Source organism: Podarcis liolepis (assembly GCF_965112155.1).
Source record: "Podarcis liolepis genome assembly, chromosome: 10".
NCBI classification, from domain to species: Eukaryota; Metazoa; Chordata; class Lepidosauria; order Squamata; family Lacertidae; genus Podarcis; species Podarcis liolepis.
This window is the reverse complement of record NC_139562.1, coordinates 47287168-47314112: the sequence shown is the minus strand read 5'-3', so window position 1 is coordinate 47314112 and position 26945 is coordinate 47287168. Positions and strand designations below refer to the sequence as shown.

The 26945-nt window shown below is 41.8% G+C and overlaps 1 long non-coding RNA gene across 1 annotated transcript in view; it reads right to left on the bottom strand.

Moving 5' to 3' along the window:
* The window catches only part of LOC310687990, a 52018-nt gene extending 41054 nt beyond the window's left edge, over nt 1–10964 (bottom strand). Inside the window, exon 1 of the long non-coding RNA XR_014516717.1 lies at nt 10858–10964. This is a non-coding gene — a long non-coding RNA (uncharacterized lncRNA). The remainder of the gene's footprint in view (nt 1–10857) is intronic.
* Nucleotides 10965–26945: the final 15981 nt, after the last annotated feature.

The window sequence follows — 26945 nt, the reverse complement described above, 5'->3', positions numbered from 1 at the left end:
GGGCAAAGCAAATGTGGATATACACAAAGAGGGCTGTGGTCTTGTACTTGTAAGTGTTAATAGCAACCACAAGGAGCAGAGGATGATTCAAACTATGACTGTGGTGTTGGAGGAGGAGGAATTTATTTCTTTAACCCTGTGCTGGTATACCCATGAACATCACCACCCATGAAAGCTCCATTCAGCAAGTCTAATTCTATGCACACGCCTATGCACATTTATGTACACACTGAACTCTGTGGGCTTAATCCTGAGTAAACGAAGCTAGAATTGCCCTACTAAATTAAAAGGGTAAAGGTAAAGGACCCCTGACAGTTAAGTCCAGTCGCAGACAAATCTGGGGTTGCGGCACTCATCTCGCTTTACAGGCTGAGGGAGCCGGCATTAGTCTGCATACAGTTTTTCCAGGTCATATGGCCAGCATGACTAAGCCGCTTCTGGCACAACAGAACACCAAAACCAGAGCAGCGCATGGAAATGGCGTATACCTTCCCACCGGAGCGGTACCTATTTATCTACTTGCACTTTTTGGCATGCTTTCAAACTGCTAGGTTGGCAAGAGCTGGGACAGAACAACGGGAGCTCACCCCATCATGGGGATTCGAACCATCAACCTTCTGATCGGCAAGCCCAAGAGGCTCAGTGGTTTAGACCACAGAGCCATAGTCAATTTCTTGCAGGACAGCATCAAAATGGCATGCCATAACAAATATTCAGCTGTAAGTATATCTCCTTATTCATGGATCATGTTAATCTAAGAAAGATACCAAGTAATATATAAAGTCGAATTATATATATAGGGAACCAAACAAAACTATTCAGGGATTTAGGCTGCAATCCTAAACACACTTACTTGGGAGTATTAGCAGAAGTGCTAGACTCCAGTGTTATAAAGTTGCCTAGAGAGTGTTTTTGTGTTCTCCTGCTCATGCTGCCTATAACACAATCAACCAAGGTCCCTAAAATTAGCACAGTGGCATTGCAGTTCAAAAGAGACCACAGAGGGATTTTTTTGCTCTGGTACTGGAAGTTCATTCCACTCCCTGAACTGAAGCAAGAGCAGCCCCAAGTGATGGTCATTCAGAGCAGAAGGGAAACTATGCAACTTTCTCTTCTGTTTTAGGACTAGCTGAGCTGCTCAGCCAACTACCCTTTTACCTCCTGGGTTCTGCTACACCACTGCATCGCCTCCCAACTTCCAGGCTGTCCTGTCTGGCTCCCAACCAGGATGCAAGGTTAAAAGGACAGCATGCATTTTGCCATGACACTGCCTCCCTACAGTACATCTTCTAATAAATAATAATAAGCTTTTATTTATATCCCACCCTCCCTGGCTGAAGTCGGGCTCAGGGTGGCTAGCATCAAATACAGCGGTACCTCGGGTTAAGAACTTAATTTATTCTGAAGGTCCATTCTTAACCTGAAACTGTTCTTAATCTGAGGTACCACTTTAGCTAACGGGGCCTCCCGCTGCCACCGCGCCGCCGCTGCACAATTTCTGTTCTCATCCTGAAGCAACGTTCTTAACCTGAAGCACTATTTCTGGGTTAGCGGAGTCTGTAACCTGAATCATCTGAAACCTGAAGCATCTGCAACCCGAGGTATATAACATTGGTATAAAATCAAATAATAATTAAATTACCTCCTAAAAACAGGTCAGAATCAAATTAAAGTCTAATTAGATGGCTTCCCACAGGGTTAGGGTTAGAAACAGTAAATGCTCATCGGCCCAACTGTTTATGCTGATCTTATATGGGCCTGTGAAAATGCTGGGAGGTCTCTTTCATACTAGTTCTTACAATTGCCCTGGTGTATATTCAGTCTTTAACTATTGCAGACTTCCAAGTGCAGGAAATCCTAGAGCTAACTATCAAGTGGAAATGACTAGATGACCACTTATAGCAGAATTTGTTTGTTTGTTTGTTTGTTTGTTTGTTTGTTTGTTTGTTTGTTTAAATGACATGGTACTATTCATTGCTGAAATGGGCTCTCAGTGGCTTATGACAAAAGTCATAAAAACAATTGAAGAGCAACATAACCAATAAGCACGCCAGCATAAACAATATTCATTAGAGTGCAGTTGTACATAACATCATGGTCACCCTTGGATCAACCGTCAAGTCAAATATGCCAGGGAGAGTAAACATGACAATACTCTAAGTCACACTGAAGCAAAGGCAATTTGTGAAACTCATCAAAAACTATCAACTGAGGCATTGAAATGGGGCTCAGTCCCTTTTCACAGCTTAACAATAATAACACACTAAAACCATTTTCTGTTTAAATAAGTATTATACAAGGTTAACAGAAAATCTTGATTGGAATTGCCAGCCTCATCGATTAGGTTTAATTTGCAATGCAAGCTGAGTAAAGCCTAATTTTATTTAACTTACATTGTCAATTGTAATTTCCCTCATCGGTAAAAGGGCTTTCATTTTCTTATTCTGTATGTATGATTCTATTTTTAGGTAGTCAATGCTGTCAACCAAAAGAGAGTCTTCCAAAGGATTTTGCTCAAAATTGTTTTGTTACTACAAAAGCCCCATCCTTACTGGGAAAATGTGCTTTCAAAGAAAAAATGACAGATGCTCGAAAAATGGCACAATGGAACCTCAGATCTGCTGATTCCAGGTTAACAAAAAAGATACTGAGCTAAAAGCATCTGGTGCTTGACTCTGTTGGGGGTCAACAAATAAATTCTACATAAAACACCCACAAGCTCACAAAAACAAAGCACTTAAGAAGTCACAATGAATGCTGGCAAATCACTTGGACTCTCCATTTAATTTACTTGGTCTTTCTTTTCCTTTCTGAAATTTCATGCAAACCGAACTAGAATTCTTTGATACAAAGCCTAAATCAACTTAACTCCCCACGTATATTCAAGTCTGAAAAGGACAAAGTAGAGCAGCAAAATATAGACAAATCTGACATCTTTGGAGAGACAGCCATTTCTTCTCTTCAGAATTGATTTGGACTTGTCGTCCTGGACTAGGTACTACTGGCAACCGGGGACCAAATCTAGCCTCTATGAACTTTCCATCTGGACCCAGTATACCTCTTTTTGCAACAAATAATAACTTCTCTCACAGCATGTACACACAGATGGTGAAGATGATGGTGACGATGCACCTTAGCAATGTTCTCCCAAACTGAGACAAAGACATAGGACTCTTAAACTTTCCTTCCTGCAGTATGAACAGGAAGAGTAGCACCCCCATAGTTTCTGCCTCTTGTCTTTGTCCATGGAGTTTTCTTGGCAGGGATACTGGAGTGGCTTGCCAGTTCCTGCTCCAGGTGGAGCACGTTTGGTCAAAACTCTCCACAAGTTATTCAAGCCCCTTCGCCACAGCAAGGCAGTGATCCATGAAGGGGATCACTGCCTCTTTTGAATTATGGTGTTGGAGGAGACTCTTGAGAGTCCCGTGGACTGCAAGAAGATCAAACCTCTCCATTCTGAAGGAAATCAGCCCTGAGTGCTCACTGGAAGGACAGGTCCTGAAGCTGAGACTCCAATACTTTGGCCACCTCATGAGAAGAGAAGACTCCCTGGAAAAGACCCTGATGTTGGGAAAGATGGAGGGCACAAGGAGAAGGGGACGACAGAGGACGAGATGGTTGGACAGTGTACTCGAAACTACCAGCATGAGTTTGACCAAACTGTGGGAGGGAGTGGAAGACAGGAGTGCCTGGCATGCTCTGGTCCATAAGGTCACGAAGAGTTGGACATGACTAAACAACTAAACAACAACAAAAGGTTTGTGCCTCTGCTGTTTATGGGGACAAACAGCTCAAGGTGTAGGTGAACAGTACTGAACTGCTCAAGTTCCCAAAGCAAAGACTTTATTGTTGTTGTATTTATTGTTGTTTACACTGTGATGGGTGGGAATTAAAGTGCTCTTGACTTGTGCCTTGGCTTGTGCAGGGGTGAGTCAAGGGATGGAGCCCACATGCTGACATTTCAGTCCTCAGTGGGAAAGATGGCATGGGTATGGATTATCTCAAGGACTCTACTTAAGCCCACCACATTCACAGTCAGTTTAAATGGTTTTTTTTTCCTGATACATTTGGAACACAGAAAGAAGAATCCACTTTACACCAGGTCAGACCACTGCTTGGACCTTCCCACTGGCATCTTTAATTGAAGATGCTTAATTTGGATGGGCACCCGAGTAACTTCCAGATATGTAAGAAACATAAATTAGAAACCGTTCAAGATTGGGAAGGTATATAAACATATGAACACACGTAAGATAAATGAAGATAACCCCACTCAGTTACCAATATGCCTGATGGGCATTTACTGTTCCCAACCCTAATCCTGCAAAAAGCCATCTAATTAGATTTTAATTTGATCCTGACTTGTTTTTAGGAGGTAATTTAATTATTGTTTGATTTTATACCAATGTTATATATTTGATTTTAGCCGCCCTGAGCCCGGTTTCAGCTGGGGAGGGTGGGATACAAATAAAAGTTTTATTATTATTATTATTATTATTATCATCATCATCATCATCATTATTATCATTATTATTTCCAGGCTTTTCTTTCTGAGTAGAGTGATCAGAAGTCATGAGATTTGGAAAGAAAAGACAGGTTTTGAAACAATTTTAGAAAAATCTAAGATGTACTAATTTTAGATGTATCTAAGATGTACTAAGATGTACTAATTTTATCATTAAAACACATAGAAATATAGTACATAGGTATGTGTTGAAATGGAACAAAGACATAAATACAGAAATTTCATGTGAAATCTGGGGATTTTTGTTCCAAAAAGGTTCAGATTTCTCAGTAGCAATGAGGTATGAATAAAATTTTATCAAAATGATAACTCAACAGTACAGGATTCAGTGGAAAAACAAAATGATAAGTAAAGTGGGAGATCAAAAGTGCTAGATAGCTCATAATGATAATAGCAGCTTTTTCATATGTGGCGAGGATGTGAAAAGAAACAACAATTTTGGCAAATAACAACTGAACTGCTCAGGGTAATGTTCAAGTTACAGATAAACGCAGAGCCGCTGTTGTGCTTATTAAATTATACACAAGGAAATGAGAGTACATGGAAATATCAAACACAGGTTTTTGTACATAGTCACTACTGCAAGGATATTATATGATAAAATGGGGTGGGGGACAAAGCATTAAAGAAACTTGAATTATTTCAGAAAATGTGGGAGCAGTTATAAATTATAAAGTTATCTGATATGCTGAATCCTTATCAGATTACTAGAGAGAAAGCAAATGGATCCCAACCACTATATATTTCTGTATCATCCATCCATCTATCTGTATGTATGTGTACACACACACACACACTGTGTGTTACAGATATAAGAATAGATGGTTTGCTGCCATAAATAATCTTGTAGATAAAATTGAATTTGTATTTGTAAATATCTATGATTATGTGTCTATATGTGTTCTTCTATGTATGTGTACAAATCTAAATATTTTTAATTAAAAGTTGGAAATTGTGCTAATAAAGGATCAGTGTGAGTGTGAATGGATATATGTTGTGCATATGTATGTACACGTATTTCAATATCTATATAAGCAGAAATAAAATAAGTATTATATAGTTATATATTCTATTCTGTTCCCCATTGTAGTAGGGGAAATTGTTTTGAAATATTAAGCAAAATTGCATTTAAATATGCATTCTGTATTAGGAAAAATGCATTAAAATGCTGAAGAAGTTTCTTGAGGACTTTAAAAAAAAATTCAAACAGCTATGGAAATGTAGTGAACTGAGTTTAAGGTTGGAAAATGAGAAACCAAGAGAGAGAGAGAGCATTCATCCAATCTTTAGTGGCCAGAGGGTCACATTTGTTCCCTGGAGCCTGAGGTCTCCCACCGCTCTTTTAGAGATTGACATGGCATTTGAATTGTGCCCTGAGTACAATAGGTTTAGCTACGCTGAAGGGAAGGCAATGTGAAGAAGAGACTTGCTGTGGCAATAGATGGAGTCAGTTTTATGACTTAACATCATCCTTAGGGAATCAAATGTGTACGGATGAATACTTATTATGGCAGTCATTATTTATCATTTCCAAATCTAATATAAGCTGTTTGTTCAGACACAAAATTCAGAATGAAAATGTTTCACTCTCTGAAGTGCTGACACTGTGTTTATCAGGATTTCAATAAACAAACACGGCTTTCAATACCTCTCTATGCAGCTGACATTTCCAGCAAAGATATAGTTCTTTATGGGATCACGGTTGTTGTTGGGAAAAGATGACAGTCAGATTAAAGGCTTTCCAATGAAAACTTGAGTTTTATGTCAAGATGAAAGCGGGGAGGGGGGAGTCTGTTTTATTTCAGGCCAGCCATATTAATCTAGGTGGATTATTAGGAATGAAGCAAACCCCAGAAATAGTTGCAGTCTTTCAAGGCTGTAACATAACCATTTATTATGTTTTCCCCTTTGGATACATTTAGCAAGTGCAGCTTACCTCCAATTAATAGTGCTGAATTTTTTGAAAACAAAAATGGGAGAAAAATAACTCAATCCAGGTATTAGAGCTTCAGGTACTGGGGTTTCCACAAAAGATGAAATAAAAACGATGGCAGACTTCTTTTGAAAAACAATACTCACATTCTACTCATATAGAAGTTTAATATGCTTCCATGGAAGAATGGTCTTTTGTGTTTCCAGGAATATAAGAAAGGATTTGCGAGCAACTTCCATACCCACTTTCCATGCTCAGAATGTGCCAAAATCAAATGCAAGAGATGCCATTATTTGTTTCCATTGAACAAAAGGTTGGAATGCACTCAGGCTGTTGAATTCATGCTGGATTTTAGAGTGGTGCTTCTTGCAAAGTCTCCTTTATTTCTCAGGGCCCTAAGTAACCAATCAAGAGCTTATACAATGTATAGAGCATGCTGCATCATGCCAAAGGACCATCTAATGCATTATCCTGTTCTTACAGTGGCCAGTCAGATGGCTATGGGAAGCCTGCAATACTTCTCTGTTCACTTTCCCCCCTCAAGGGCTGGTCTTAACCAGCCTCCATAAACACATTCCTGTCTTTTGGGGGGTCCTGTCCTTGCAAGTGTAAACCTGTGGAAAATTCTACAGAAAGCAGGTCTCACAGTGGTCTGAAGCAGATAGCAACAGCAGGCCACTCAAAGGTTTTAAACCAGAATAAGGAAACATATCCATGTCAGACATATGTCTTTCAGCACCATGGACAAGTCCATGCAAGGGAAAGGGCAACTTGATCTTAACTCAACCATTATAGCAGCCTTTCTCAACCTTGGGTCCCCAGATGTTGTTGAGCTACAACTCCCATCACCCCTAGCTATCAAGGCCAGAGCTCTGGGATGATGGGAGTTGTAGTCCAACAACATCTGGGGACCCACAGGTTGAGAACCACTGCTTTATAGGGACAGACTACATTTCCTAGGTATCACTACCTTGCTGGAGAACAGACTTAATAGGAAAGCACTCTTTCCTAGATCCTGGCACTCTGTTGCCTCTCCATTATCTCACATCAGAGAAGCAGCCAGTGATAGTGGGTGAGCTTGAGAAAGAAGGTGGTCTTGGAGGCTGCCCCCTCAGGGATTGCAGTCACTGGATGTCCCAGATCAGGGGTCTCCAGCACATGAGGTCCTTTGTTGCTGATTTTAGTCTCAGTGTCCATGTTACTTCCTCAGAGACAGTGTAAAAAAATAATTTTAGAGACAAAAAATTTGAAAGACACATTTTGGTAGTGCCAATTGACCTTGCCTAATAATGAGACAGAATTTTCAGCAGCTAGAACCACTTGGATCATTTCTTTTGAAGAGTCATAGTATGCAGCTGCTACAACAGAACCATCGCCTACACAGCCATGTGTGCTGAAGGTAACACCATATGGACCTCCAGTATCTCCTTTTAGCATTATCCATTTTGAGAACACGAATCCACCTACATTTTCTATGCCACCTGCTGTTAGTGTTGCTGCTATCAGAACACGCATAGCTACCGCGGTCAACAAAGTTCTTAAGCACCAATGGGACTGACTCTGCATCTGATTTCCTTATAGCCTTATGAAAACGATGTCTGTAGCAATGCTGCTGAGCCCCCTACTGCTGAACAATTTCCACCTGATAAAATTCTCCATACCATTTGGCAAGATCATATAGACAACCAAGCTGTGAGACGTCTCACAGAGCAGTTTGGAACTAATTCAAACAGATATTGCAATAGTGCTTCTATCTGAAGAACAGAGACAACAGTGAGCCCAAACTGAGGCCCACCCATGGAGGTTCAGACCCAATAATACAGCATCCCATTTCAAAGTCCTGTTTAGGGGCTCCACTTGTGCAACAGGAAGGGTGGAGCAGCTGCACTTACAACAAAAAGCCTCCTGGTACAACATCTCCATAGACCAAGTCCTGCGCTTCCTGCTGTTCAGCACTAACCATAGTTCTATAAAGAATTTCGCTTCCATAGGAAGGCTGCACACATGAGAGCAGAGCAAGACTGTGCCTGCCAACCCTATCGATGACATCACACACCATTAGCCTCACCCTTGAGATTTGCATGTTTAGCACAGGCTTCTGAAAAGAGAAGTCTATGTGCATGCAAATAAATTGCTACGCAGTCAGGAACCCTGGTCACAAAGTTCCTTGACGAATGTTGTTTCCTGGTTGGAAGCTAGAGCTCTCAGTCAGAAAACAACCCATCTCTCTCCACTTCCTTCTACTCTGTCCTTATACAGTTAGCTTGGAAAATGCAATGGTTTTAAAGAGACCAACAATCTGAGCCCAAGTTCTTTGGGACCTCCAAGAGCTTCAGAATGCCTTGGAGAACACCTGCTTCACCTTGCATCTTGAATCTCTCCAAATCAGCATTATTCAGCTTAAAATTCAGTAGTTGTTGGAAATGCATACCCCTACAATATGCACATGGTCCCACTCTCTCACCATGAGTTTAGCCTACACAGGGAGGCAAACTTCTGACAGTACTATTGATGTTTCTTTGGATATTTATCACATACATCCCCAAACCTGGGATGACAACCATCCTTCGCTGGGCAACCCACTGAGAAGCAACCATGGAGGAGAGGAAAAGGAGAAGCAACTGACAGTAAGTATGTTTGCATACAGTTCCAAGTAAGCAACTTGCAAGTGGCACTTTGCCCAAAAGATGCCAAAGTGAAGTGTATTGGCAGAAACTCCTTAACAGTTTGTTCTTATTGCTTCTAGGTCCCTTAACACAAATATAGATTAGGTAGCTCTGCAGCTGAAATGAAAGACAGTTCATTGTGCCCCTTCTTCAGAGTGATTTTTTAAAAAATACTTAAAAACTATAACAATTATATTATTACTAAAAACTCAGGTATTTGTTTTAACAGTCCCATGAGAAATGAGGACAAACTGTTAATGTTTATTGAAGTGTTGCTAAGTGCTACATAACACTTAAGCAGTGCTGAAGGACTGGCACTTGTACTATATTAATCATATTATGTCAATCATGGGTAACATATGGTATTATAATTTCACCAAGCTTGTTTACAAAAGATGTGAGCAGGTGCTATTGGTTGAATGCCAAATGTTTGCGTGCTTTACCAAAATGTTCTCTTTCAAAAGTGTTTTTCAGTCAGTCAACAGTCAGAAAAATATTAAATGTTAATGTTTTAAATATTTCATATTTAATAAGGCTGTGTTGGCGGTGGCATTTTTAAGAACAATATTAACTGAAAGTGAAAGATTTCAGTACTCTATCAAACCCAATAAATTCTAAAAACTGGACGAATGGACAACTCAATGGTATTTGTGATTCAGCAGAAGTGAATGCAAACTGATGTACACCGAAGCAAAAATTGCCACTTCACATTGCCACTGCAGAGGTCTAAATTGGTTGTTAACTATCCAAGGGTATCAGTGAAAATGTCAGCTCAGTACCTTCAGCAAAGAAAAAAAGCAGATCCAGTTTGAAGATAGATAAGAAAGTGACTGAAAATAAACACATTATCACACCATTAGGACTTATAGTTCTGGGGTAAAATGAAGATTTAAAGGAGGGCAGGAGCTCAACAGTGCTTACTGTAAAGAGAGACAGTTAATATCTCAGATAGATAGAACTCTTAGGCTACAATCCTATGCACACTGAGCTCCTGGGAATAAGGTGCATTGAACACTGCAGGACCTAATCCAGAGTAACATGTATAGGATTATTCCCAGAGAATGTTAGGCAATACATTCAAAACAACCCCCCAAAAAAGAACTTCATGTAATTCAAAGCATATGGAATTGATAAATGATATGATATGATAATATCTTTTTTTTAATTATTCCTTCTAACAGGAAACTCTGGCTGTCCACTTCCAGAGACAGAATGCTAAACTAGTTGGAAGTAGGAGGAACTAGGAAGGCAATTATTTTGAGGGTGGTTTGGATGCAACCATATATGTTAGAGCATGGGTAGGCAAACTAAGGCCCGGGGGCCTTCCAAATCTGGCCCACAGACGGTCCGGGAATCAGCTTGTTTTCACATGCGCAGAATGTGTGCTTTTATTTAAAATGCATCTCGGGGTTATTTGTTGGGCATAGGAATTCGTTCATCCCCCCCAAAGATAGATAGATAGATAGATAGATAGATAGATAGATAGATAGATAGATAGATGATAGATAGATAGTCCAGCCCCCCACAAGGTCTGAGGGACAGTGGACCGGCCCCCTGCTGAAAAAGTTTGCTGACCCCTGTGTTAGAGCAACACAACCAATTAAGTAAAAGAGGGAGAGAGAAGAAATCAGAGTTCTTTATCTAATAAACACTGAAGATGACCAAAAGTAATATACCATTATATAATAACTGGTGGTAAATACGATGCCAAAACACAGGCTATGATAACTTACCAAGCATTTCTCTGGTTCATTTCTCATTTCAATGAGATTTTCAGTGAGGCAATAGGACTTGCATACATTTTGTGTTCAGTGTTGGTTTGAAAACTTGCAAGGAGGAGCTGCAAGAGAGAAAAAAGGGGCTGAAATACTCAGAGAGCTGGAATGTGCTAGAGAGCATGGATTGATACTGAAGCAGTAGCTAGAAGACCAAAAGGGTCGCAGAAGCTGGAATGAGAGATGCAAATTGATGGTTAGTGAAACAGCCTGTAATTGGCATAGCTGGATCTCTATTTAAATTTTATTTGATTTTATGGGTTACCATTCAAACTGCAAAGGGTTGTTGTTTTTTCAAAAGTATTTTTCTGAGAAACTATTTAACTTGTTGCCTTACTGAAACTTGAAGTAAAACCAAAGTTTGCTTTGGAAAAAATAGAGGCATGGTCTTGTTATTTACCCCATGTTACAGTGCCATACTACTCTGTCCAGTATAGGGAGTAGGTTGAGATACTTCAAGTCCAGAAGCTGATTCGTTTAGGTAGCCAGAGAAAAATGAAGATATTCACTTGGTGGCGGCAGCAAAGCTACCAAGAAGGTGGGGTGAGTCTAGTTTTGTCTGTCTCCCTCCCCTCTTTTTGTGCAGGCAACACCACACCTTCCAAAGCATTAAGCTAACTCATAAGGATTGTTCAGCAGCAAAGCCTAAAATGTATAATATTACATTTTTGGTTCCCAGAATCACTTCATTAAACCCATACTGCATTATAAATTTCTGCATCTTGAATAAAACCAGTCACAAGCCCAAAGGCAAATATTACAGCTTTTGCAGGTTCAAACACACAATGCCTCAACAGTTAAATCCAAATACCTTTAGATATACAGAGTACAAAAAAATCACTAATAATAAAACGCCACATGTGTTTTTGTAAACAATATGAAGCTACTCCCTTGAGGCAAAGATACAAAGGAGGCAATTTTGCAACAGTGAAACTAAGCAGAGAGGGCAGGAAAGATAAGGAGAAAAATTAATATGGGAGAAAATAAAATCCTAGGTTAAGTGGAGGAGCCGGTGATAATTGCAAACAGCTTATTTTGCACACTATGGCGAAGATATTAGAAGGGCTTACCCAATTAAGCAGTAATATTTTCTATCCCAGAAGGAGCACAGCTGGCCCACATTATTTTTAGCACGTGTAATATTTTGCTTTCTTGAGAATTATGATGAACCGCAGTAAAATGCACAGTGCATACGGCCATTAGCATATGCTCTCTGCTTTCTCTCCTCCCTTGCAAATTCAGATCAACAGAGGAATCTTTTAGCAGGCTGCAAGCTGTTTGACTCAAACCCCAGAACTGTTCAAAATTAGATTCTTGCTCTAGTACAAAATTCCAAACAGAAACATCTCTTTTTCACCCCCGCTGAATATATTTATCCATTCTACAAACTGCCTGTAGCAGTTGTTTTTACATTTCTTCCCCTGCTGATGTACAAAGATAGCTAGATAGCCACAGTTTTTGGGGTGTACCCTTCCTACCATATTCTTAACCTGTTAAATTGAATTGTGGTTTGAGGCATGTTTAAAAACAGTTCTTCCTGCCTTTATAATGGATGTCGTCTCCCATTTGATAAAGATGTTCTACTCTTAGCTCAACCGACAAGCAATATTTTCAGGGGAGGAAAGACTGAAACAGCCTGGGTGATCTACTGATAATTAGTTGCAAAGAATCTGAACAGAAATGAGCATTTTCTGTGATTCAGGCTGATAGTTGTCAAGTGTATGGTTTTTGCCTTCTTTTTAACCTTCTCTTATTCCTTTGGGAGGCTTCTTATTTTACCTTTCTATTGTATTTGTGAACAGTTATTTGTTTCACTATGTGAGAGACTTTGACAGGTTTCACGGGCTATGCCCTCCTATGTCTAAAGAAAAGCACCTTGATAATTTTAATATTTTATGTTGATAAAATACTTTCTCCTAGTAGTGATGGAAACATTAGCCCTACAGTGGTGTACACCCTCACACAATTCTCATTAGGATTCTGAATCACAATCAGAGCCTTCCTATATAAACCAGACTCCCCAGTTCAGACATTCCCCCTCCAATGCATGAGAAACTCGAGACTCTAGAACAAATCAACAATGCCTTCTGGAACACCTGAAACTTAACACTCCTGCACTCATCCATCCCCCTTGTTTACTGGCAGCAACCTCCATGTTGGGAAGCAGCGCCAACATATAAGCTAAGCAAGCTATAGCTTAGGGCCCCACTCTCTTGGGGGCCCTCAAAAAACTAAAGGGGGGGAAACTGGATGTACATTTCCAAAATATAACATAAAAAACAAAATATTTCAGTTCAACAATTACTTTGATGAAATACATATTTTGTTATGTGCAAGTGGCTTTAGATACCTATTAGGTCCATAAATTACCATATAGCATATATTCAACACAAAAAAACAGTGACAATTTGTTGTTGACAAAGAACAGCTGGACATATAAAGGGCCCCATTACCTTCAGTAGCTTAGGGCCTCATCAAACCTACATCCGGCCCTGTTGAGAAGCCAGATGAGGTTGGGGACTGAGAAGGGGAGGCAAAATGTTCAAGAACTTTGGGGGCATGGCTTGCGCAAACACCCCTCTGCAAACATCTCCACTTTGACTATTTGCCCAAACACAACTTATAACATAAACACTGGTAAGAATATCTGGGGTTTTAGGTCTCACCAAGGCTGTGATAGAACTGTCATTGGTTCACTTTGGAGAGCAGAAATTGTGGTAATACACTTCTGGTGATATAAACAACCGGCTGCCTACCATCCAGATGGAAACTGCAGCACGTGTTAAAATGAAAAAGCCACTGAATTCCTCTCACTTTTTTTCTCCCTGTGGGCATTCTATATCCCCTCCTCCCCTACAAGCTTCATTTGACCTCTGGCTCCATTTGGCAGTTTTTAACAGCAGTCTTGCAGCATGTGGATAGTATGGTATCTCTGAGCACGTGCAGAATTTCTGTCTCTTCTTCACCAGCTCCTGCATAAGGAAGGGGAAAAACTGCTCCCTTTCCCTTATGTGGTATTCCAGAGCCCATATAGAGTCCTTAAGTTGGTTCCCTATCAGTAGGAGAAAACAACAGAGGCCAACCAGAGTATATTGAGAAGCAAAGTGGCTAGTAAGCTTGACCTTTATTAAAGGAACTGTTGCAACAGGGTCCCCACTCACCACAGGCAGGAGGGAGGAGAACCCCGAACAATAGTGCGCAAACCCCTATATAGACTTTTGAAATTGCCCACCCTATAGCCCAAGACCACCCCCCTAAAACATGATACATACATCACAGAAGGAGGCGGTCTACAGCAGAAATCCTGTCTGCCAGGAGACCTGATAATGGTCACTGATTGCATTAGCTGGGCAGCCTGGCCATTCTTTTGTGATGGTTAATACTTTAGTTCCTGAATCCATGTCACAGGCTCACTCTGTTCATACACAAATGCACCCTTAACCTTAACGCAGGATTTGCAAGCAGAAAGACAATGGGAAGGCTTTCTCCATTTGCCTCCCTTACTGCAGAGGAATATTTGAGGTCATTGGGAGAATAAAAATGGCTTCAGGATTGCTCTCCCATACTATTTCAAACACATGGTTCATATATGTGTGCATTTATGAATATTTATTCTATATTTGAGACTTTAAAATTCTTATAACAAAAGAATAGCCAGAGCCCCAGAACTTTGCTCAAACTGGTCACCACTTCTTGGGGGAAGGGACACGGATCAATGGTTGAGCATTTTCCTTGCATGCAGAAGGACTCCAGTGGTCTCCAGAGCCAGGGTGGTGTAGTGGTTAAGAGCGGTAGACCCGGAATCTGGGGAACCAGGTTCGTGTCTCCGCTCCTCCACATGCAGCTGCTGGGTGACCTTGGGCCAGTCACACTTCTCTGAAGTCTCTCAGCTCACCTCACAGAGTGTTGGTTATGGGGGAGGAAGGGAAGGGAGAATGTTAGCCGCTTTGAGACTCCTTTGGGTAGTGATAAATACATCAAATCCAAACTCTTCTTCTTCTTCTCTAGTCTAAGAGATTTTGGAGAGCTGCTGTCAGTCAGTGTAGACGATAATGAGCTAAATGGACCCAATGTTCTGGCTAAAGGAATCTTAGGCAGATTCCTAAGTCCCTACCACATTTCCCAATGAAAAAGCAGCGACAAAATCAATCACATACATTACTGAATTAAGAAGGTGATCTTATTCTGGCCTAATTGTGTAAAATAAAATAAAATCACCTGAGCAGTTCCTGAGCAGTTCTCATTCACCTGAAAACATAAATAAGCTTTTAAGCTTTTTAGAAATGGGTAAGGGAAAACGATCTTTTGCATCCCTCTTCTGTTAACAAATGTATATGACTTTGCTTGAACTTTAAAATATTACGACTTGAATTTCTGCTTACTGTTTGACCTTAAGAAAATTATTAGCGTTTCAAACAGATTTGTTTTTAATCAGAATGAAATCCTCACACACAAAGGTTACAGTATTGTTCACGTTAGCCTACCACAAAGGTCTTTCTGGCCATTTCTTATAGTTCTAAGGCCATTCAAAAAAAGATCAGGGGGTGCACAAAGCAGGAGGAAGTGGGTTTGTCAAAGTTAGCTATCTCTTGATTTGGAAGCTTTTTTAAAACACACACACACACACACACACACACACAATTGCTGCACTGCAGATCATCTGCAGCTCAGATCTTCTTGTTAGTGCAATAATAAGAATAAACAGGAAGAACTAAGTGGTTCATATGAGCAGGATATATATTTGGGATATCAGCAAAATACACACATGACAGATGTTAGCAGGAGAAGCGGCTGCAAGACATTGATGCACCTGCTCTGCTGCCTGCTGTATTGTGATATGGCTCTAAATCCAAGCAGGTGCTTGCTAAGCCGTTCTACTCAACCTAATGGTGATTACTTAGCCAATGTGATGATTTCCCAGTGCTCCTCCTCTCTCCAAAAAGTTTCCTAAGTTGGCGCATGAACATGGAACGCAAAAGATTACACAATTTATTTTTAATTTTTTTAAAACCACTATCCAGTAACCAGTCCTGAGTAGGGTGACCAGGAACTGTGTCATTTGTGATCTTTTGCAAATGTAGCTCATTGTGCAGGGAAGATAAAGGCTGCACCTGCCAAAAGAAATTCCGTGTTCAGCACTAGATATGCAGGGCGAGCTTCAGCTCACGAGGCAGCCTTCAGCAAGTGGGGCTGAAGGGTGAGGAAGGCTCAGTGACCTTAACCAGAGAGCACTGGGAGGCAGTGGCAAAAGCCAGGGGCTGCCGAAACAGCATTGTGCAGGTACATCTGGGCAGAGAGGATGCCAGCGCACACAGCCCCATGTTCCTGTTACGATATAGAAGCAATGCGGCAGCGAGCTGCTAGCTGGAAAGCAAAACATCAATGGGAATGTTGGGACTGTTTCGTGGGAAACAGAGGGACAGTCTATTCTCAGTGCAAAGCACCGGAATTAGCTCAGAGTGTAATATGAGCTGTACAGGAAGTACAGGAGGAGTTTGTCTCTCGGCTGCTGGAGTTTGAAGAGAGCAGACGTGTTTTTCTGTAATGCTGCAAAGACAGAAATAAAGGCATGTAAATACGTTTCTGTCTATCTCTTTCCCCTGCCTGGGGGGGCAGGGAAGAGTGGTGTGTTCTTCTCACGCTGGGAAGGATCGCCGATCGCGACCTAGCCTGTATCCTGCCGGAGAATGCAGACAGGGAGGTTAACCGGAGATTATCAAGCCGGGTGCCTGGAGAATGGCCAGTTTCTCCTGATAAGGCTTGAAAATCCCAACAGTTCCATGCCTCGGGACAGGCAAATTTGCCAGTTCTCGTCTCCCTTGGTTTTTCCAGCCTTACATTCAGTTTACCCCATTTTTGAAGTTTTCTTTTTAAATCTGCACAGAAATATGCAAGCGTTGTGAATGGGTTTCTCCGTTTTCGTATCACATGATATCAGGTGGAATGGATCCCACCAAGAAACAGGAGGATTTGCATTGAGCGCCAAATTTAAACAGGACCAAAAGCAAACCAGGGCTGCAAAGGAACAATCGGGAGTGGGCTTCCTCTGTAGTGGCAGCTTTACCTGTCCTGTGCATGACATCAGGTGAGAGACAGGTAGGTGTGGTCAGTGTGCATCATGGGCCAAACTGGGAGGCCTGGCTAGCCAGACGAACCCCACCACTGGACTACAGCTCCACAATTTTGTAGTAAGAGCTTAAAATTATTCACATGTAGGCCTTTGCTTTCTCTTTCGACCTGAATTCTAGTGAAGAATTTGGGCCTTTTTAATGTATTGTTTCTTCTATGTTCTATCTAGGTTGAGATCAAGCAAAAAGGAGAGTTAAACATACTAGCATCTTCACCTGCCACCTAGCACCAACTGAAACCTCTCATCTTTCTTATCTGTTCAGTTTGGAATGCACTACACCTCAAATGGTTGTTTCCATCTCTTCCTATTATCTGCATCATTTTGAAGTTCACCTGGAGACCATTATTTTGCTGCCTGAGGCAAAGAACAGCATGGTGGCTTTCCCCTAGTCCATGCACAGCAGCTGATTAGACTGGCAACTGAATCTTACTTACTGCCCCTAGTGTAAGGACTGCATCTTCCACTGGATGGCGGCTAACAGATTGAGGTTGAATCCTGACAAGACAGAAGTACTGTTTTTGGGGGACAGGAGGCGGGCAGGTGTGGAGGATTCCCTGGTCCTGAATGGGATAACTGTGCCCCTGAAGGACCAGGTGCACAGCCTGGGAGTCATTTTGGACTCACAGCTGTCCATGGAGGCACAGGTCAAATCTGTGTCCAGGGCAGCTGTTTACCAGCTCCATCTGGTACGTAGGCTGAGACCCTATCTGCCTGCGGACTGTCTCGCCAGAGTGGTGCATGCTCTGGTTATCTCCCGCTTGGACTACTGCAATGCACTCTACGTGGGGCTACCTTTGAAGGTGACTCGGAAACTACAACTAATCCAGAATGCGGCAGCTAGACTGGTGACTGGGGGCGGCCGCTGAGACCATATAACACCGTCTTGAAAGACCTACATTGGCTCCCAGTACGTTTCCGAGCACAATTCAAAGTGTTGGTGCTGACCTTTAAAGCCCTATACGGCCTCGGTCCAGTATACCTGAAGGAGCGTCTCCACCCCCATCATTCTGCCCGGACACTGAGGTCCAGCGCCAAGGGCCTTCTGGCGGTTCCCTCATTGTGAGAAGCAAAGCTACAGGGAACCAGGCAGAGGGCCTTCTCGGTAGTGGCGCCCGCCCTGTGGAACGCCCTTCCAGCAGATGTCAAAGTGATAAACAACTACCTGACATTCAGAAGACATCTTAAGGCAGCCCTGTTCAGGGAAGTTTTTAACGTGTGATATTTTACTGTATTTTTGGTTTTTATGGAAGCCGCCCATCTGGCTGGGGAGGCCCAGCCAGATGGGCGGGGTATAAATAATAAATTATTATTATTATTATTATTATTACCAGGAGTCATTAAGGCTGGCCTGGTGGCTGTAGAGCAGGCTGCTGCTTCTTAGGCAGCTGCCTCACTCTGCCCAATGATAGGGCCTGCCCTGCTTCTGACACAATGCCAGAATTTTATAAAACAGAGCCTGAAGTTTAGAACAAACTTTACTAAACTCTGTGCAACTAATATCATACCAACTGCTTTCAAAATGACTGCTGACATGTTTCAGTTTACTGGTGCTCCTCATAGCAACTTCCCTCCATGCACCTGCTCACTGTGAACAGGTTGGTTCTTAGGCAATATTAAATGACTCCTAATCTAATGCACCAAGGCCAGCACTAGAAGCAGATCCACTGGGGAGGCTTTGATTGAGGAGGGAGCCAGCTGTGAACCATCTAGCCTAGTGAGAAGACCCCCATCCCCAAGATCCTAAACTAGATTAAACCAAGCTACACTAGCAATGTGTGTTGGGTCAGCTTTTTCCTGTCCCATTAATTTTGATCCTGCTTTTATATTTGAGGTATATTAAATCTGCATCAGTTCATTGTCAAGTTGAATTTGTGCTATGATGCGTTTCTTGAATTGCTGGCTTTGTCATATTTGAATGTTTTTGCTACATTTTGTAGCAAGCTGGTTTCTCAAACGTGATGTTGTATCGTGATGATTAGCTGGTGTTACTGTAAGCTGCTTTGGTCTCAGTACTTTGTGGGAAAGCATCACATTAATTAAACAACTAGACTAAACTAGGGTCAATCCAATGCAAGGTATTTGACTTGCAGAAATACACCTAGGTGAGTATGTGAAAGGTGAAATCATTGCATCTGAATATGTCAGGAGTTTAGGCTGCAAAACACACCCTTCCTGAAAAATACATATCAGCTCTACAGTGAAACCCAATATTGTCTGTCTGTGTGTATGCCTTGTTAAAGAATGCAGTTAATGGGTTCATTCCATTAGCTGAGTTATTCCTGAGATTCATCTGGTTGAACCTGGTGACTTCCTTCTCCGTGTTACTGGGCATGGAACTTTGTGTATAAAAGGGCTCAGATTACAGAGTTGGTTGTGGGTCATGGGTTGTTATCAGGAAGGAATGGATCATCATGGAACTGTAAAGTAACCTGAACACTTTGAGAAGAGCTCGTCTGGGAAGACGTCTTGGAGACTTCCTAGACTTCAGGACTCAGAGAACTCTAAGATGTTGCTAGGCTCTGTGCAAATTGACTTAGAACTTGCGTGTAGACTTTGTAGTACAGAAACCACCCTGGGACTAGAAGGGGGAAAGTCTTCATGTAACCTGTATATAGTGTGTAACTACAGAGTGTGTGTTTTGTGTGAATCAAAGCAAAGGGCTACCTTTGAAAGTGACCCAGAAACTACAACTAATCCAGAATATGACAGCTAGACTGGTTACTGGGAGTGGCCACCAGGACCATATAACACCGGTCCTAAAGGATCTTCATTGGCTCCCAGTGCGTTTCTGAGCACAATTAAAAGTGTTGGTTCTGACCTTCAAAGCCCTAAACAGCCTCAGCCCAATATACCTGAAGGAGCGTCTCCACCCCCATCGTTCAGCCCAGACACTGAGGTCCAGCTCTGAGGGACCTCACTGTGAGAAGCAAAGTTATAGGGAACCAGGCAGAGGGCCTTCTCGGTAGTGGTGCCCTCCCTGTGGAACACCCTCCCTTCAGATGTCAAGGAAATAAACAACTATCTGACTTTTAGAAGACATCTGAAGGCAGCCCTGTATCGGGAAGTTTTTAATGTTTGATGTTTTAGTATGTTCTGATATATGCTGTGAGCCACCCAACGTGGCTGGGGAAACCCAGCCAGATGGGTGGGGTATAAGTAATAAAATTATTTGTTTACTTATCTAACTCTGCTTAAAACAACAACTGTTTCACGTTTGGAGAACTTAACAGCTTTGCTGAAGCTTTCACGGTGCACCTACAGAGAACAAGATTTTGGGGTGATGAAGATGAACACACACCCCAACAAGCCTCAACAAATATTTCCCCATGGAAGAACAAAAGAAGAGAGCCTGCTGGATCAGGCCAGTGGCAAATCTAGTCCAGCACTCTGTTCTCACAGTGGCCAACCAGATACCTGCCGGTGAGACACAAGTAGGACCTGAGCATAAGCAGCACTCTGACCACTCAGCAATTGCTAGCAATCACTGTCCCAAAGCATCACTCTCATCTTGGCTTTCATTCCACGCTCTACTTTCAAAAAACTAAGTTCCTTCTCTGCCCTAAATATTGTGGCATCGCTATGTTGGCTATTTTACCATCACCATATGTTTGTACTTTGCAATTAATCCTCTCTGCTCCTGCAAAACAGCTGCCACATTGCAGCCTAGTGCTGGCTGGGTTTCAGTGACATATGAATCAAACCCTGTGAGAAATTTTCCCCTGCCTTACATCCGTGTGGAAAATTGAGGATAATCTAGATGAAGATAAACACAAACTGAAGCTACAGAGAAACAGTGAATCAGCAAGTTTGGGGCTTGAAGTGGTTTCCCCTTTCATCGTTGCAGTGGATTAAAACTAAGCATTACTCAGCTTTGTCATTTCAATGACTAAACAGTGAAAAGTTAAAGCATCCCAAATGATGCCAGTTTCGTTGGCTAATTAACAGTCGACTTATTGGAGCTGCAGACAACTGCTGTGTTTTAAGTATAACTATTAATTATAATGTTAGCAGAATATTTGTAATCACTTCAAAATTAACCTTTATATCCTCAGGAGCTTTTGCTTTATATAAGAGTCACTTGGACCCTCATAGAGAAACTAATTAATCCATGAATGATAAGTGTAGAAGGAACACAAATTAGTTCTTTGTTTACTGCTGCATGGCAGTACCATATAATTTGTATTGTAATTAAAATGTGTGGCATATTGTCAAAAGAAGTATATGAATCAGGGATAACAGCAGCGTTTCAGGGTGCTGGAGAGGCAGAGGATGTCTACTGGCACGTGGTATCCCCTAGCAAACTGGGCAAAGAAAGATGTGAGGATAAGGAAATAGACATCTATCCATTTGTTTATACTGACCAAGTCTGAAAGTGGTAGAGTCAGCGTTATAGGAATTCTAAGGTCTTATATATAAAAAACAAATGTTCATAAATGTACAAGGCAAACACATACATAAGTATATAAGCCAAGTATCTGAAATAGTACAGGAGAACAATCCTGAAGCCATTTTGACTCTCCCAAATTGACCTCAAATATTTCTCTGCAAGGAGGAAGGAAATGGGAAAAAGCTTTCCAGTTGTCTTTGGACGATAGGGGCTTACACCTCCCTGTAAATACAGTCTGGCAAGTATCTGTTAAGCTGAGCACAGTATCAAGAGATTCAGGAAGTATTTACCATCTCAAAGGAATGGCCAGGCAACCCAGAAAAGGCAATCAGATAAGGCATTATCAGGTATCCTGGCAGACAGCAGAGAAGCAACACTCAAATTTCTGCTGGGGACCACCAATTTCAGTGATGGATGTATGATGTTTTTTGGGGGGGATGGTCTTGAGCTACAGGGTAGGCAATTTCAAATGTCTATATAAGAGCTTGCACACCAATGTTCTGGGTTCCTCCTCCCTCCCCGCGTGGGGGAGGGGGGACCATGTTGCAACCATTTAATAAAGATCATGCTTACTAGCTGTTTTGCTTCTCAGTATTCTCTGGTTGGCCTCTATTATTTTCTCCTAGCGTTAGAAAACCTACATAAGGACTCTATACAGGCTCTTGGATACCCAAAAGGGATAAAGAAGCAGGTTTTTTTTTCTTATAACAGTAAGTGGGATTGAACGCTGAAATGCATCTGATTCTTCCCAATCACAGTGGTGGGGGAAGAGACAATGCCCCCCCCATAGGTCCTTTATATCCGCGTCTGTGGTTTAAGGTGTTTGGCTTTTTCTGCTACTAGAATATGACCCTTGAAGGTTTTCCACCAAGGCAACACTGACTATAGCTCCAAAAAGGTGCCTTGGCCCTGGTGCTGAGAGTCCTTAGGGGTCCCTTATTTTCCTCAGAGAGGTACAATTCCTAGTTCATTTTAAGTGTCTCTCTTCTCTGTGAACAGTGGCTTTCTGAGGGAAATAGGAGTCTCCCAACAGTCCTCAACATAAACCCACACTAGAAGCGGCGGGGGGGGGGGAGTATACCTGTCATTAAAGCAAAGCAGAATTGTGCCGAGTCCTGGGGAGTACTGAAATGTCTGGGGTTTTAATAGTATTTTTGTCTAATGTCTCCTAGCAGGGAAGGGAGGGGCTTTGAGATAAGCAATTCCTGTCTTCCCTCAGAGTTCCTGCCCATTTCTCAGCTTGGCCACCCTAGTGAGAAATGGCTAAAACTGTTTGCTTAAGGACAGGGTGAAAGCATCTGATAATGAGCTATCTCAGTCTGCTATCTGCCTTACACTTGTGCCAATGGCTCCCATTGAAAAGTTGAATGTTTCTTAGCAACTAAATTTACATGTGTTAATCTTTTGGTCAGACTCTGGGGTTGTGCGCTCATCTCGCTCTATAGGCCACAGGAGCCGGCGTTAGCCAGCAGACAGCTTCTGGGTCATGTGGCCAGCATGACTAAGCTGCTTCTGGCGAACCAGAGCAGCACACAGAAACGCAGGGATTCGAACCGCCGACTTTCCAATCGGCAAGCTCTAGGCTCAGTGGTTTAGACCACAGCGCCACCCGCATCCCGCCTGAGGAGGAGGAGACTGGAATCAGGCTTGTCCCAGGATCACCTAAGTTCATCATGGAGGGTCTCCTGCCATATTAGAGTTATGCCAACCTTATTGTGAATGCCATGATTGACAGTGATACACCATGGAAATAAGTACAGATGGACATACCTATTACCCAATAATCACATCATTAATGTAATGTGTAGCCAGGTCCTCAGTTAAGTTCAGAGCCTTTCGCATCACTTGCTACCCGATCCTTTTAACTGGAGGTATCAGGAATGGAACATGGGACCTTCTGCTTGCAAACCATGTGTTCCACCACTGACCTATGGCCCTTCCCCTAAGATTCAGGGGGAAGAGGGGAGACAAAAGTCTTCCCATTTGGATGGACATGTTCCCCTCAGCCCATTAGAGAAATTACCACAATCCTTCCTCACCTCAGGGTAGCACATCATGCAGGAACACTTGATAAACTGTCTAAAGCTGCTCTTGTTAAAATACAGCCATTAGCTCCCATTAATTATTGAAAGCTTATGTCAGGAGTGGAGGACAGTTGTTCCATTACACTACCCTTCTGATACATCATTAAGGTCTAGTGAGCAATTCCTTTAAAAATCTGAGAATATCCATATTGCAATTTAGTTCAGGAAATGAGGAGGATGTCAGGCAAAGTGGTTTTCTTTCTCCCTTCATTCCTTGCAATGCAGACGTTTCGTAGCAAAAAAATCCCACCCAGGTGGAGCCATTTGTGCATATTTCCCCATATTCAGAATTGCTTTCACAATATTTTGATTATTCTTCCCCTTCCACATCTGATGTTTCTCATTTAACTTGTTAAATTGGAAATAAAACTAATTGCTCAGTGTGGAAGGGGGGGAAACCGATGGTGCAATCTGAAATAATTTCATTTCTGTTTTCAAAATATCTTCCAAAAGATCTCCTGTTTCTTAATTGGGCCACTGGATAGGTTAATTAGGACTTTGTAGATTAATTAAAGAAATTTTATCCATTTTACAGCAATTTACTAATTCTTATTTAGTTCCATTTTATCACTTCAGCTAATGTTCTGTATCTATAACGGCTGTGGCCATTTCTTAAAAGCTCCCAAGAATTAAGAATAATGTGACAAATACAGAATTTTAAAGGGGGGAAGCGAGGAAAAGGAAAGCGCACTCTTTTAATCATATTAGGGTCTCTTTTGTAATTCCTTTCATGTTGTCCTTATAAAATACCAGCCTGTCAGGGTCTCCGAAAATTTTTACACATCACTTGGGAAGACAGGTGAACTAATGTCAATGTACTGGAAGAAGCAAAGATCATCAGTGTCGAAACAATGATTATTCAACATCAACTTTGTTGGACTGTTCATGTTGTGCGGATGCCTGATGATCGTCTTCCAAAGCAACTACTCTATTCCAAACTTGAAAATGGAAAGTGTAATGCCGTGATCAACAAAAGAGGTTTAAAGACTCTCTCAAGGCAAATAAACACCGGCAATTGCAAAACACTGACCTGCGAGTTCTCCAACTGGAGAACAGCCTTTACCAAAGGTGTCATGGACTTTGTAGACGCTCGAACTCAGGACGAAAGAGAGAAACATGCTAAGAGGAAGGCACACTTGGCAAACCCTCACCATGATCAACTCCTGCCCAAAAACCTATGTCCCCACTGTGGAAGGAATTGTGGATCCAGAACTGGCCTCCACAGTGACTTACGGACTCAAAGTTAAGACCATGTTTATGGAAGACAATCTTACTCGGGTACAAGTGATCACCAAAGAAGAAGAGGCTCTGAGGGGTGGGTGGAAGAGGCAGCTGTTCCAGGGGAAGTGAGTAGCACTTTTTGTGGTTTTGTGCCCCTCATAAGGCAGGAGCCAGAACTGGAGGAGAAGTAGGGGTCTGAGCATTTGGAGGCAGTGGACAGGATGCACTGGGATTGCAGCAAGAATGCAGCCCCAAAAAAGTGCTTTTGGGGGTGCAAGATCTTGGCATGAAATCACGCAAGATCATGGCACCCAAAATTACCACCATGCTCTCAAATGAAAAAAATGGGGTGTCCCTTTTTTCTTTTTTCTTTGGACACTTGTGGGGTATGCAGCCCTACTTGTCCTACATAGTGATGTCAGGGAGTGGACCTGCAAGCATCTACATGCAAATTCTTGTGCTCTGCCATTGATCTAGGGTTCTGTACATATTCACCCAGTGTGTCCTGAAAGAGCAGCTATAAAAGGAGCCTCCTAAGTGGGCCCTGGAGAACGAGGCAAGAGCAGAAATCAATAAAATTGGAGTATCATAGAATGAAAAACTAGAGAATCTCTAGGACACATGATCACCCTAAAAAAGAATCTTAATGGGAAGTGGAGGTGAGCAAGCCAACAGGAAGGACTAGTTAATTGTGGTGGGTTGTTTCATATATCTTCATGCATTTTAAATATAAAACTGTCCTGGGGATGCTAGACAAATCGATGAAAGGGTGGTATACAAATAAGCAAACCCTGATTAAGAGCCGGTGTAGAATGCGGAGGAGTCGGGACCCAACTTTAATGGCATTTTGGATTTCCAAACAAGTTCATATTTCAAAACCTCAGTTCTGAAATTCCAATTCTGGGATATAAAACAACCAAGTACTCTTGTCATGTAAGACAGTGTGAGTCATCTCCTAGCTCTTTCAGTATAATTAGATTTGGGAGAAAAATTAGAAGACTTTGCACAATCACACAAAGAATATTAAATATACGGGGGGAGCAGAGTAGGAGCTCAGACCTACAGATTTTGTGGTTCTTCTGCACAGACCATAATAATAATAATAGCCCCCATGTACTAGATCAGCGACCTTCAAATGATCCAAGACCCACCTCTGACTCCCAGCCCATAACAAGGGATAATAGGGGGGCAGTTATCTTTTGCATTAAAAAGAATATTTTTAGGATTATAGGATGCCTTGAGTTTATTTGAAAATTAGGTTGGGATAGAAATGTTTTAAAAAAATAAGTACAATGCACAACATATTAAAGCACTGTGTAGCTGGCAGCCTGAAAGTACAGGGGGTCATTTATTTATTTATTTATTTATTACCAGTTAGCTTGTTTTCCTTCTCCACTGAAGAAACATCTCATTTATTATTGGATGAGAAAGACCACACATACTGTAAACAGTGTGCAACCCAGAACATGCCAAGAACAATGTGTTAAAAGGGTTGTGCTGGTGTGAGCTACCCTCTAGTTTTATAAACTGCTTCTTGACGCTGACCATTGTCACAGGCAAAATAGCAGGTTTAGCAGACCACTGGTCTGACATTGGGGGCTGTTTTATGTTCCTAATTTATTATCCGCGTCTTTTCTTTTGTGCCAGTTGGCACATTGCATAAAAGTTTCATTACAAAAATCATTCTCACGTTCAGCTGTACATTAGTTCAGCTCACATTTATACTTTTGAAGAAAATGAGTGATTCATCATCAAGACATGTCCCCGGTATGACTCATTTATCTCAGCAAGCAGCCCTAATCATGCAAAGGCATCAGCTCTCCTAATAGGAGCCTCAATAAAGAATGGCTCATATTTGTCCACGCATGGACAGTTTAAACTTGCAAATGTAAAGATTTTTCTTCTTCTTTTCCTTTTTCTTCTGTATAGATTTGGAATATTAAAAAGTTGCTACATATCTTATCGCTGTTGTGCATTGTTTTATGACCCTTCTCCAGAAGCCCAAGGTGATGATGACAGACAGAAATGGAAAGAGAGTAAAACATTTGCTCTGGCAAACTGTCATAATTACATCTACAAGAGGGTCGAGAAAGATTTCCTGCTTTCCACATTCTGTATCTGCTCTGTAAGAATCATGGCTGCTATTCCGGGTTCCTTCTTATGTTGAAGAAGCATGGGGGCTGATTCACACATGCATGCTTTTCTAGCGAATGTGTGAAAGAGA